At 31.9% G+C, this 15081-nt stretch overlaps 1 protein-coding gene across 2 annotated transcripts in view; it reads left to right on the forward strand.

Annotated features, from left to right (window-relative positions):
• The window catches only part of LOC149898474 (electron transfer flavoprotein beta subunit lysine methyltransferase-like), a 42218-nt gene that overhangs the window by 7796 nt on the left and 19341 nt on the right, over positions 1-15081 (forward strand). The window lies entirely within an intron of this gene.

The following is a 15081-nucleotide window of genomic DNA, read 5'->3' on the forward strand; positions in this document are numbered from 1 at the left end:
GTAATTTGTGACATACGAAAACAAATTATTGTAAACAATACAATATAATTAAAGTGCGTTCACAAATCAAACAAACATCGATAAGATGTCTGATAATCTGATAAAATTCCAAATGATTCATACAGGTTAACGGATATAGAGTAAAAATAACTTTGTTTTATTTATAAACATTCCTAGTATTTAAAACAAATATAATGTTATCGTATGCAAAGATAATACCTTCTTAGTACTTAATCTTATCAAAATCGGTCCAGGAACTGGTGAAATCTATATTAAAAGAAGTATTTTTTTAGTCTTCCTCGATAAATGGGCTATCTAACATCGAAAGAATTTTTCATATCGGACCAGTAGTTCCCGAGATTAGCACGTTCGAACAAACAAACAAACTCTTCAGCTTTATAATATTATAAGTATATAACTAAAGATATATCATAAAATTAAAAAAAAAATATAATATTTTTAAAACACTTTTCCTGCTTTAGACAAAACCATTTCAGAACGTCTCATCTTCACTGTCGGCACAGTATTACAATATCTTTATATATATAAAATTCTCGTGTCACAATGTTAGTCTGCATACTCCTCCGAAACGGGTGGACCGATTCTCATGAAATTTTCTGTGCATATCGGGTAAGTCTGAGAATCGGCCAACATCTATTTTTCATATACAGTACCACGGGCGAAGCCGGGGCGGACCGCTAGTCTGTCTATAAAATTATTTATATCAATAAAAATAATCAATCATATCTTAATTGATCGTAAATAAACAAAATTAAACAGTCATAGTTATTTGCACTTTGTTCTAAAAACCTAAGGAATGTATATTATGTATGGATATTATTTTCTAATGAGTCATCGTGATAATAAGTATATACTTAATATATTTTATTTGTTATCAACGATTTACCTTGCGCAATACTGTTTTGTATTACAAAACAAAAACTATATAATGTATACTTATGGATAATATAGTAGACGTGAAAGATCGTGTGGAATGTGGATGGATGTATGTTTGTCACTCAAAAGCTCAAAACAGCTGAACTGTATAAAAGCCGTAATTTTTTACCGCTAACTGATAAGGGTATACTAATTACATATTATGTATAATAATATAATATGTTTGATACTATAAAACAAATCCTTAAGGCATTACGCAATTACAGCATTTTATAAATAATGTTAATTCTGAAGTGAACCATCTGTACTCCTGACATTAGTTTATTGAGATTTGAGGTAATGTATTTATAATTTAAGGTAAATGACCTTATTAGTGTGTTATTAGTCATATATATATTGATTTATTATTACCACAATATTGACAAATATATCAATATTGTGGTATAATAGTTATTTAAACTATTTAATAATTGTTGTAAAATTAATACATAACTAAGTAAATAAAAAAAATATTATGCTATCATAAACTTTATTGAGTCACTTCTACTGCATTATTTTAAAGTGGCTATTAACTATATCTGTGTTTGTATATATGTATTATCTAAAAAAATAAACACCAGTTGCCACGTGTTTCTTGCGTAATAATTTCAATTTACTCATCATGTGAGTTGTGACATGTGGAGATTTTAACGTGGCGTGTGATGCAAATAAGCATAGCTGCTAACGGTAATACAATACAGATAATATTATACAGAGTAAAAATCACTACATAGTAAACAAAGTCGCTTTTCTGTCCCTATGTCACTATGTATGCTTAAATCTTTAAAACTACGCAACGGATTTTGATGCGGTTTTTTAATAGATCGAGTGATTGAAGAGGAAGGTTTACATGTGAGTACAATTTTTAGGTTTTAGACACAGCGGACGAAGCCGCGGGCGGAAAGCTAGTACGGTATAAAATCTGGTAAATACGCTGGATGGCAATTTTCAATGGACATTGGACTGTGGAGAGAAAGTTGAAGTACGGACATAGCAAATTTTGCTGAAAGGACTTCTATTTCTTTTAATAAAGGAAGGTTCCTTTATTAAAAAAAAAGTGTGTGCGTGTAACCTTTACGCGCGATTGAAGTAAAACTTCTTTGGCGTTGACGCCATATATCACTGAAATGATTAAATATTAACTTAAATAAATAAATATTATATTATAATTTAATTATATTTATTATTCATGTGCTTTACAAAGATTATTTAAATGTTATATTAATATTATTCATTCGAAACAGGTAATTGAATGTCATCATAATTTCTTACGTACGAAATTATAGGTTTGTGGTAACTATAATGTGAAACATAAATTTTACTCTCTAAATTTGCTACTTTTCTTGAAAATACAGCATCTATCGTTGTACCGAAACGCGTTGTTGAATGAAGTCGAGAAGTATTCATAGATAAATCAAGTTTTTCTTCTAAAAAATCAATTAACGGCTGAGATTCCTGAGAGCGAAAATTAACATTAAAATCTCCAGTTAGAATCATCGGTAATTCATGATAATTACTATTTAAAAGTCGAGAACCTTCAATTGTGAAGTGAAGTAATTGCTGATGAATAAATTTTATGATACAGTGAAACTTGGTTAAGTGGGACCTGGATAAGTGAGAAACCTCCATAACTGGAACTCATGCTGAGGTCCCAACACTTTGGCACTGAATTACCTCTGTTAGTGGGACGAGGTAAACCTCTATATCTGGGATTTGTTCTTTCGATTTATCATCATAGTTACCTCTATAACTGAGACAGCGAGTAAATTTTATATGCATAAACCTCTGTAACTGAGATAACATTGTTTGTTTACTCATTCTTATTCTACCCACAAATTCCACACGTAATTCCAAGTACGTAAGTACAAATTTTGAGCTTCAATTACCTTCAGTTTTAGTTTCACTTTACTATCATACAGATTTTTATTTGAAAAATGTCAAATTATTATTGGAACCCTCTGTAAATGAGACAGATATTTATTTATACCTGTATATCTGAGACACTGGGTAAGTGGAATACCTCTATAAGTGAAACGAAATTGCAGGTCCCTTGATGTCTCACTTAACCAGGTTTCACTGTATTTGTCAGGCTAGTATTTGTAGAAATATAAATAACAACGATAATCACAGGTTGGTCATTCGTATTAACACATCGAACCAAGACGATGTCACCAATTTGTGAAACCTCATCGGAAATTTGTGATAATATAGTTGGTGAAATATTTTGAATTGGTGTTACATTGTTCAGTGTATCTGTAGATGAATGATATACGGCTACTCCACCAGCAGTTGAGTTGGGTCGTTTGTATTGGGTAACGCAATAAAAATTTTCAATAAGAATTTGTTCGTCATTTTTCATCCAAGTTTCGGAAAATAACAGCAATGTGGACCTTTTTAATACTTTATCATTCAGATCAGAAACATGAGCACGTAAACTTTGGCAGTTGAAGGAAAATAGTGTAATGTTACTCTCATTTACAAGGTTATATAATTCTTCCTGTTGTGTTATTAGGCGAGAATTTGAAAGTCTTTCAAATTCACACTGTAAATCAACTATTCCCCCTGGACGCTTTCTTCCATGATAAAATTTGTTGTCATCGGTGTTTGAGACAATGAACAATCCATTTATATCAGTTACTCGTGATAATGCTACATATAACAGCTGCTGACTGTGACTTTTATTGTATTCATAAACGATTTGATCAAAAGTACCACCTTGAGACTTATGTATTGTAAGCGCACAAGCAGATACTAATGGAAAGTGATTTCTCTTTGCAAATATTGTCTTATTTCTATTCATTGGTACAGATGACGATCTTCGTAAAATTGGGACTGCTGTTCTACTAATGTTTAGAGTTTGAATATGATGGGCAGCTTTTTTCCAAATTTTCTCTCCTATCTTACCAGGAAACTCAAGCACAGCGACATCGAATGTAATATGCAGCCGGCATATTACATTCGATGTCCCCGAATTTCATTATTTTGTGCTGTTTAATCGATAGCTGGTAGTGGATTTTCTTAACAAACTGCTTTTCTTTTCCATCAAAAATGCGTAGTTTTTGTGAAAATCGAAATTGAAAATGATATTTTTTAAGGTTATTTTTGTACTAAAAACGCAACTTAAAGTAAAATCTTAAGCCATTATAGTATCAAAATGTCTAATTATCACACTCACACGCATTATTTTTAAATATATTTACGTACCTATTACTTTATTTACATATTACAATTTATTTTGTCAAAATAGTATTTTAACAATTTAGTATAGCCAAAAATCGTTCCATATTTTGTATTCACAACAAGCCACAGATAACACAGATTAGCAATACAAATATACTAGCTTATCATAGAGTATAAATGATACATTTTAATTTTTAATGTTTTTTTTATAGCTCACTTGCTTCAGTTTTAAAAATCGATTAACTTTTACTTTTAGTATTCAAATAGGTAGCGAGGAGCGAAGTGACGAGCGTGTTAGGTTAACTGTTGAACTGCCGCACGAGCCGAGCGAGCGAAGCGAGCGTGCCGCGGCAGCGGCCGGCGAGTGCCAGAAGCGACTTTAGGGCGATTCCCACTCAAACAAAAAAAACTACGTAGGTTTAAACAACCTGTTTGTATTTTATTTATGTATCGTAAAATTTTTGTTATTATCAAATGCTATCTAAATTAAAATTACGAAGTGTCTAGTCGTCCGCTAAACGGATGAATAAAATAAATTAGTCGTCCGATTACCGGATGAATAAAATAATTTAATCGTCCGATTATTCGGATTACTAGATAACCTTTTAACACTAAAGCTAGTTGGGTTGGACTAAAGCAAAGGGGGCTCAGGACTTAGAAAATTTTTGATGGAGTTGGTGTCATTATAACACCTATTTATTATTGTTTTATCGTAAAGATTACGCTAATATAAGCATGTTTTATAGGAACAACTTTTCTCTAAAATCAAAAATGGCCGAGATATTCGCCCTCAATTCGTTAGGTTAGGTTTAGGTTAGGTTAGGTTAGGTTTCTTAAAAAAAAAGTGTGTGCGTGTAACCTTTACGCGCGATTGAAGTAAAACTTCTTTGGCGTTGACGCCATATATCACTGAAATGATTAAATATTAACTTAAATAAATAAATATTATATTATAATTTAATTATATTTATTATTCATGTGCTTTACAAAGATTATTTAAATGTTATATTAATATTATTCATTCGAAACAGGTAATTGAATGTCATCATAATTTCTTACGTACGAAATTATAGGTTTGTGGTAACTATAATGTGAAACATAAATTTTACTCTCTAAATTTGCTACTTTTCTTGAAAATACAGCATCTATCGTTGTACCGAAACGCGTTGTTGAATGAAGTCGAGAAGTATTCATAGATAAATCAAGTTTTTCTTCTAAAAAATCAATTAACGGCTGAGATTCCTGAGAGCGAAAATTAACATTAAAATCTCCAGTTAGAATCATCGGTAATTCATGATAATTACTATTTAAAAGTCGAGAACCTTCAATTGTGAAGTGAAGTAATTGCTGATGAATAAATTTTATGATACAGTGAAACTTGGTTAAGTGGGACCTGGATAAGTGAGAAACCTCCATAACTGGAACTCATGCTGAGGTCCCAACACTTTGGCACTGAATTACCTCTGTTAGTGGGACGAGGTAAACCTCTATATCTGGGATTTGTTCTTTCGATTTATCATCATAGTTACCTCTATAACTGAGACAGCGAGTAAATTTTATATGCATAAACCTCTGTAACTGAGATAACATTGTTTGTTTACTCATTCTTATTCTACCCACAAATTCCACACGTAATTCCAAGTACGTAAGTACAAATTTTGAGCTTCAATTACCTTCAGTTTTAGTTTCACTTTACTATCATACAGATTTTTATTTGAAAAATGTCAAATTATTATTGGAACCCTCTGTAAATGAGACAGATATTTATTTATACCTGTATATCTGAGACACTGGGTAAGTGGAATACCTCTATAAGTGAAACGAAATTGCAGGTCCCTTGATGTCTCACTTAACCAGGTTTCACTGTATTTGTCAGGCTAGTATTTGTAGAAATATAAATAACAACGATAATCACAGGTTGGTCATTCGTATTAACACATCGAACCAAGACGATGTCACCAATTTGTGAAACCTCATCGGAAATTTGTGATAATATAGTTGGTGAAATATTTTGAATTGGTGTTACATTGTTCAGTGTATCTGTAGATGAATGATATACGGCTACTCCACCAGCAGTTGAGTTGGGTCGTTTGTATTGGGTAACGCAATAAAAATTTTCAATAAGAATTTGTTCGTCATTTTTCATCCAAGTTTCGGAAAATAACAGCAATGTGGACCTTTTTAATACTTTATCATTCAGATCAGAAACATGAGCACGTAAACTTTGGCAGTTGAAGGAAAATAGTGTAATGTTACTCTCATTTACAAGGTTATATAATTCTTCCTGTTGTGTTATTAGGCGAGAATTTGAAAGTCTTTCAAATTCACACTGTAAATCAACTATTCCCCCTGGACGCTTTCTTCCATGATAAAATTTGTTGTCATCGGTGTTTGAGACAATGAACAATCCATTTATATCAGTTACTCGTGATAATGCTACATATAACAGCTGCTGACTGTGACTTTTATTGTATTCATAAACGATTTGATCAAAAGTACCACCTTGAGACTTATGTATTGTAAGCGCACAAGCAGATACTAATGGAAAGTGATTTCTCTTTGCAAATATTGTCTTATTTCTATTCATTGGTACAGATGACGATCTTCGTAAAATTGGGACTGCTGTTCTACTAATGTTTAGAGTTTGAATATGATGGGCAGCTTTTTTCCAAATTTTCTCTCCTATCTTACCAGGAAACTCAAGCACAGCGACATCGAATGTAATATGCAGCCGGCATATTACATTCGATGTCCCCGAATTTCATTATTTTGTGCTGTTTAATCGATAGCTGGTAGTGGATTTTCTTAACAAACTGCTTTTCTTTTCCATCAAAAATGCGTAGTTTTTGTGAAAATCGAAATTGAAAATGATATTTTTTAAGGTTATTTTTGTACTAAAAACGCAACTTAAAGTAAAATCTTAAGCCATTATAGTATCAAAATGTCTAATTATCACACTCACACGCATTATTTTTAAATATATTTACGTACCTATTACTTTATTTACATATTACAATTTATTTTGTCAAAATAGTATTTTAACAATTTAGTATAGCCAAAAATCGTTCCATATTTTGTATTCACAACAAGCCACAGATAACACAGATTAGCAATACAAATATACTAGCTTATCATAGAGTATAAATGATACATTTTAATTTTTAATGTTTTTTTTATAGCTCACTTGCTTCAGTTTTAAAAATCGATTAACTTTTACTTTTAGTATTCAAATAGGTAGCGAGGAGCGAAGTGACGAGCGTGTTAGGTTAACTGTTGAACTGCCGCACGAGCCGAGCGAGCGAAGCGAGCGTGCCGCGGCAGCGGCCGGCGAGTGCCAGAAGCGACTTTAGGGCGATTCCCACTCAAACAAAAAAAACTACGTAGGTTTAAACAACCTGTTTGTATTTTATTTATGTATCGTAAAATTTTTGTTATTATCAAATGCTATCTAAATTAAAATTACGAAGTGTCTAGTCGTCCGCTAAACGGATGAATAAAATAAATTAGTCGTCCGATTACCGGATGAATAAAATAATTTAATCGTCCGATTATTCGGATTACTAGATAACCTTTTAACACTAAAGCTAGTTGGGTTGGACTAAAGCAAAGGGGGCTCAGGACTTAGAAAATTTTTGATGGAGTTGGTGTCATTATAACACCTATTTATTATTGTTTTATCGTAAAGATTACGCTAATATAAGCATGTTTTATAGGAACAACTTTTCTCTAAAATCAAAAATGGCCGAGATATTCGCCCTCAATTCGTTAGGTTAGGTTTAGGTTAGGTTAGGTTAGGTTTCTTAAAAAAAAACTACACAGAAATAGGAGCCCCGCGAAGCGGGGCTCCGTCGACGCGCAAAAAGAATCAAGTTTAGGTTAGGTTAGCCGTTAGGTTAGGTTAGGTTAGGTTTCTTAAAAAAAAAACTACACAGAAACAGGAGCCCCGCGAAGCGGGGCTCCGTCGACGCGCAAAAAAAATCAAATACCTACGTGTGCCCTCCTCCCCCCTCTCCTCCCCCCACAAAAAACCTATAATACGTGCGGCAGTTCTCTAAAGAATTATTATTTTATTCATCCGGTAATCGGACAACTAATTTATTTTATTCATCCGTTTAGCGGACGACTAGCGCTGTCCTTAAAATTATTTTTGACAAATTCATTTTAAAAATCACTTTCGAATTATATTTATTATCTACAATTGTGAACGCGTCATATAACATTTATTATCTATAATGGCATGTCGTAAATACGTGGTAAATACAAACTAACATTTTCCAGGTAATATAATTTAAGAAATTGTTATAAATAAATTAATAATACGGCATTATATTTAAAAATATTGCCTGTGTGCGAGATTACTAGAAGTTTTAATACGACAATGGTATAAAAGTGTCGTTTTTAGTACAAAAATAACCTAAAAAAAAATAATTTTCATTTTCGATTTTCACAAAAACTACGCATTTTTGTTGGAAAAGAAAAGCAGTTTGTTAAGAAAATCCACTACCAGCTATCGATTAAACAGCACAAAATAATGAAATTCGGGGACATCGAATCAAATATTTAACCCTCAAGCCATAAGCGTATGATGTTATCACTGTCATCACGTTCAATATACACTAACTTTCCAACACAACCGTTGGCTAAGCCATCAGATACATCAATATTGGTTGTAATAATGTAAAATTTGTTAAGAACTAATATGATTTCATAAGGCGATCCTCCTGTATCAATAACTGACATTTTATGAAATTGTTGGCGTACATATGCTTCTTGTTCAACTGAATGACAACCTATATACATATCTGTTGCTATGGATACTATTTTGTCTTCAGCAATATTTAAAATAGATTGATTATAATCCGCAACATGTTTATTTTTATTTTTAATTTACTTATTTTAAAAGTAATAAATAAACAAGTATATTTAGAAATTTTCAAAAAATTTTGCAATTTAAAATAATGTTTTTAAAACTGTTGAATTTTTCATTCACTTTGCTATTCACAATTGATCCGTTTGAAAATTTGAAAATAAATAATCCTAATTGATTATGATATTTGCCACTAGAGTGCGTTTCACGAAAGAGTTCCCCTGCCGTTATGTTGGCTTACCTGACTGTCAAAATCGAAAATATTTTTTTTTAATCAAAAATGACAGAGAAAATATTCTCCTTTCTAGGCAGTCGACCCCGTAAGATACGGGATAAGGCTAGGAAGAAAGGAGAATATTTTCTCTGTCATTTTTGATTAAAAAAAATATTTTCGTTTTTGACAGTCAGGTATGCCAACATAACGGCAGGGGAACTCTTTCGTGAAACGCACTCTAGCTGGCGTATAAGTCAAGAAGCGTCCGTATATGACATATACTTACAACCAATCAGAATTATTATTTTTAAATGGCGGAAACTACACAGCGTTACTTCCGTCAGAAAAAAAATCTGAGTTACTCCCTAGTCGCGCCTAAAGAAGTTTTACTTCAAAAAACTACACAGAAATAGGAGCCCCGCGAAGCGGGGCTCCGTCGACGCGCAAAAAGAATCAAGTTTAGGTTAGGTTAGCCGTTAGGTTAGGTTAGGTTAGGTTTCTTAAAAAAAAAACTACACAGAAACAGGAGCCCCGCGAAGCGGGGCTCCGTCGACGCGCAAAAAAAATCAAATACCTACGTGTGCCCTCCTCCCCCCTCTCCTCCCCCCACAAAAAACCTATAATACGTGCGGCAGTTCTCTAAAGAATTATTATTTTATTCATCCGGTAATCGGACAACTAATTTATTTTATTCATCCGTTTAGCGGACGACTAGCGCTGTCCTTAAAATTATTTTTGACAAATTCATTTTAAAAATCACTTTCGAATTATATTTATTATCTACAATTGTGAACGCGTCATATAACATTTATTATCTATAATGGCATGTCGTAAATACGTGGTAAATACAAACTAACATTTTCCAGGTAATATAATTTAAGAAATTGTTATAAATAAATTAATAATACGGCATTATATTTAAAAATATTGCCTGTGTGCGAGATTACTAGAAGTTTTAATACGACAATGGTATAAAAGTGTCGTTTTTAGTACAAAAATAACCTAAAAAAAAATAATTTTCATTTTCGATTTTCACAAAAACTACGCATTTTTGTTGGAAAAGAAAAGCAGTTTGTTAAGAAAATCCACTACCAGCTATCGATTAAACAGCACAAAATAATGAAATTCGGGGACATCGAATCAAATATTTAACCCTCAAGCCATAAGCGTATGATGTTATCACTGTCATCACGTTCAATATACACTAACTTTCCAACACAACCGTTGGCTAAGCCATCAGATACATCAATATTGGTTGTAATAATGTAAAATTTGTTAAGAACTAATATGATTTCATAAGGCGATCCTCCTGTATCAATAACTGACATTTTATGAAATTGTTGGCGTACATATGCTTCTTGTTCAACTGAATGACAACCTATATACATATCTGTTGCTATGGATACTATTTTGTCTTCAGCAATATTTAAAATAGATTGATTATAATCCGCAACATGTTTATTTTTATTTTTAATTTACTTATTTTAAAAGTAATAAATAAACAAGTATATTTAGAAATTTTCAAAAAATTTTGCAATTTAAAATAATGTTTTTAAAACTGTTGAATTTTTCATTCACTTTGCTATTCACAATTGATCCGTTTGAAAATTTGAAAATAAATAATCCTAATTGATTATGATATTTGCCACTAGAGTGCGTTTCACGAAAGAGTTCCCCTGCCGTTATGTTGGCTTACCTGACTGTCAAAATCGAAAATATTTTTTTTTAATCAAAAATGACAGAGAAAATATTCTCCTTTCTAGGCAGTCGACCCCGTAAGATACGGGATAAGGCTAGGAAGAAAGGAGAATATTTTCTCTGTCATTTTTGATTAAAAAAAATATTTTCGTTTTTGACAGTCAGGTATGCCAACATAACGGCAGGGGAACTCTTTCGTGAAACGCACTCTAGCTGGCGTATAAGTCAAGAAGCGTCCGTATATGACATATACTTACAACCAATCAGAATTATTATTTTTAAATGGCGGAAACTACACAGCGTTACTTCCGTCAGAAAAAAAATCTGAGTTACTCCCTAGTCGCGCCTAAAGAAGTTTTACTTCAAAAATAGAAGTGCAGATTTTCGAAACTTCACTTGCCAGTTGCCACGACCCGGAACAAAAACAGTTTTTTTTCCAATCTGTTCTCAATACCAAAATAAATAAGACAAAAATATAACGCTCCATCTTATTTCGGGAAGTAGGTTAAATTGACGCAAATTAAAATAATGTCAATGTTTATTTTTATATTTGTGTGAATTTATTCTATCTCGATTCATGTCATAGGTATTTATATATTACTAGCGGTCCGCCCCGGCTTCGCCCGTGGTACATATTTACGTTTTCTCTACATAAAAACCATCCTCGTACTTCAAGGAATATAATAAAAAAAGAATTATCGAAATCGGTTCAGCCGTTCTCGAGTTATGCGCTTACCAACACATTTTGCGATTCATTTTTATATATAAGATTGCGTCTGTGATTGCGTCGTTTTTAGGTGTGTATCATTTTAGTGGTCTATTTATTTAAAGCATTGTACTCATATTATAATTATTATCACATTATAAACAATATTACGTTTATTAAATTTTAATAGAAATTTGTTATCTTTTTAGATAACCACTATATCTTGGTATAAATCTACATACATGTGCAAATAAGCGATTCATTAGAATGATTTATTTTAGATTTCAATAAAGTGATTATATTATACATGTTAAATACACCACTAATCAGTAGATCACATGCCATTTTAATTTTAGTTTATTTTGATATTAAAATAAAAACTACATTGCTTTAGCAATAAGTCTAAGAGAAATACCGTTAGTTCGAATATTATTGCACAATATTGGCACAATTGGTTGAGTACAAAGTACATTTTATATGTCAAAATCTTACACATTTTGTAGATTAATATTTTTGATGTATTATGGTGATAAAAAAATCAAGCTTTAAAACCTGAAGGACATAGCTTATTACCACAGTATTACAATATTATTTATTGTAATACTGTATTATAAAGCTGAAGAGTTTGTTTGAACGCGCTAATCTCAGGAACTGCTGGTCCGATTTGAAAAATTATTTCGGTGTTAGATATATCCATTTATCGAGGAAGGCAGCTACCTATAGGCTATATATTATTAAATTACGCTAAGACCAACAGGAGCAGAGCCGCGAATCGCAGCTAGTTTATTACAAAAGTATACACATGGAATACCACGTGAAGCAGCTAGTTAATGTGAAACGATACAGCAAGTTCATTGGAAACCGTGCAATTAAGTAGGTAGGTACTTATAATCAGTTTTCGCGCAGCTCAAGAAGCCCTAGATGTCTAACAAGTCATAAATACCACTTCGCAGTATTCGGTTTAATCTTTAATCGGTTTTATACCACACCATGTGAATTCGTTCAGAACTTTATTTAAAAAAAAATGTCTAGAAATGCTATAAAGCTGTGATAAAGTCGGACTTCTAAACAAAATATTCAAGAATCTTCAGATTGATATCATCTCTCGTAAAATAGCACAATAACATCAGGATTTAAAAATGAGAAAAATTTTGCTTTCTGTTGTGAAAATCAAGGATTGGGATTTGGGAAGTCGACTGAGTTTGGTAATAGTGGAAAAAAATTAAAGAAACTAATGCACAAATAATACTTTTGCGGACAGTGTTTATTCATCAAATATTATCTACAAACAAAATGATGAATTAAATTCAGTATTCTTTGCACGATTGATCAAAACAATACCGACGAAAACAAACTATCGCATCAGGATAATATATATAAATAAATTAATATTTCAACCACATACTGTTGACAACGATATGGTCCGGGAAAATCCCCATGCCGCATCCGAACGGGGAATCCCGATAAAAAACAGGACTATCAGTTGTATCTTCCCACTTTATGATGGGATAAGAAAACATCCTGTATATAGTTTGAACAATATAAATACAACATTTTTTCTTGAATTTAAAGAATTTATTCACAACAAATGGTACAGTTTCATGTGCAAAGTGCAAACTCGTAGTAAACCGTTTCGAAGGCATTGAGATACATGTACTACGTAGTACATAATACATATTATTAACTCAATGTTCGAAGGCCAGTTTTTTACCAACCTTTATAACTATTTATTTCCTCCGAACTCACATATGCAGATAAACCAAAAGAACAAAAATAGTTTTTGTTTCTTTAATTAGATTTTTTTATGATTATTATTCGTATAGAGTATATACTATTGGCAGGGTGTTATTTACGATAAATATTTATTCCATTCATAGTTAACGAAATTGAAAGTGCAATATGTTAAATTATTACATCCGCATGATGGCCGCCTTTTTAGACAGTAGGTAATTTACGCTTGATTGAATATATGTAACTAACTGCTTGCCCTGGTTCCGCATGAGTTGACACAGAATAAAAATATCAACCAACGTCACTCAGAAAAAATACATATTTCTTCGGTAACTAATAACTAACTACCTATGGCTATAACAGAATTAAAAGTCCCCATTCGCAACGAAGTTCATAATTATGTAAAAATCAGTTTTCAGTAATAGATAATCCAAAAACCCCAATTCGATAAACGAAATCTAAAATACAGTTTACTATATTATTCTTGCAAAACTAATGACGTACGTAGTACGTACGGCCTTGTACGTCAATGAAAGAGAAATGAGAACAGGATCTGAATATTGCGTATCTGTGGTCCGAGTGTAGTCTGTGCTGCACCTGTCAAAGATTAAAAAGTGGTTACACTTTTATGTGCATTTAAAGAGCAATATTTATGGATTAAGTTTAAAATTGCGCGCAATGAAATGCGAAATCTCTTGAAACAGTTAAATTTCCTGTGTTAAATTTTATGGAAATCTATTTAATTATTTATAACACATATTTATAATAATAGTAGCTTGATGTTTCAATTTAGGAAAGTCATTTTAAAATCAAGTACCTACATATTTACAAAAACAAACAATTTCTAGGAAATCTAAAGGAAATCTACATCAAGCAATAAAGATAATAAAACAGGACTTCTAGATAATGATGCATATTTTTATTATTTATGCATATTTTTTTAACATCACAATTTTTCCTTATCACCAAATAATCTTCCTACGTGTGAGATAGCGCGTCTCTGACCTCGATTCGCAGAATCATTTCGGCACTAACATTGGTCTTGACTCTTGAATAGGTACTAATTTAAGTATTATGTGAGTAAACTCAGGTAGGATTGTAAAATATACGACTGAATAATAGTATTTAGTAGTTAATTTCCGTTTTACAGTTGGAATAACAGTGGTTTTTTGTTTGAGCAAAAACCATTAATTTTTTTGAATTTCAATTGTATTTAAAACTGAACGAATCGAACACTGAAATGACAATCAAAACTCTTTCTAGCGTCACGTGTTGTTTTTAATAAATATATTCGTTTAATTGTTACTATTATATTATCTAGTACTTATTATATTATCTGTAATTGGGGTCAAATAAATAAAGAGCAATTTTCCCAACAGCACAAGGATAAATTAGCCTCTCTCTGTGTATAAAACGAACAAGGAAGTATTTCTAATAGATCAATTCCTGCTTTCAAGAACTTAGGTTTTATACGCATTAAATATTGTTCAGACTTCAGTGGAATGCATAAGTGTAATAGTTATAATAATAAACTAATAGTTTAAGAATATTTTTATAGCAATGTAAGCAAGCCATTTACTTATACAAAAGGGATGGTCTAGATATAACAGTTTTTAAACGAGTTTTGATATCTAAATACAAATTCAGTTAAATGACCTTTCCATCGACCTCTAAATACCCACTGCATGTTCATCGGCATTATCACTACACAGTATTAAACAAAGTCGCGTTCTCTGTCCCTATGTCCCT

This window comes from Colias eurytheme, chromosome 22, assembly GCF_061535395.1.
Source record: "Colias eurytheme isolate Ceu_HAF_F1 chromosome 22, ilColEury1 Martin Lab GWU primary, whole genome shotgun sequence".
Lineage (NCBI taxonomy): Eukaryota > Metazoa > Arthropoda > Insecta > Lepidoptera > Pieridae > Colias > Colias eurytheme.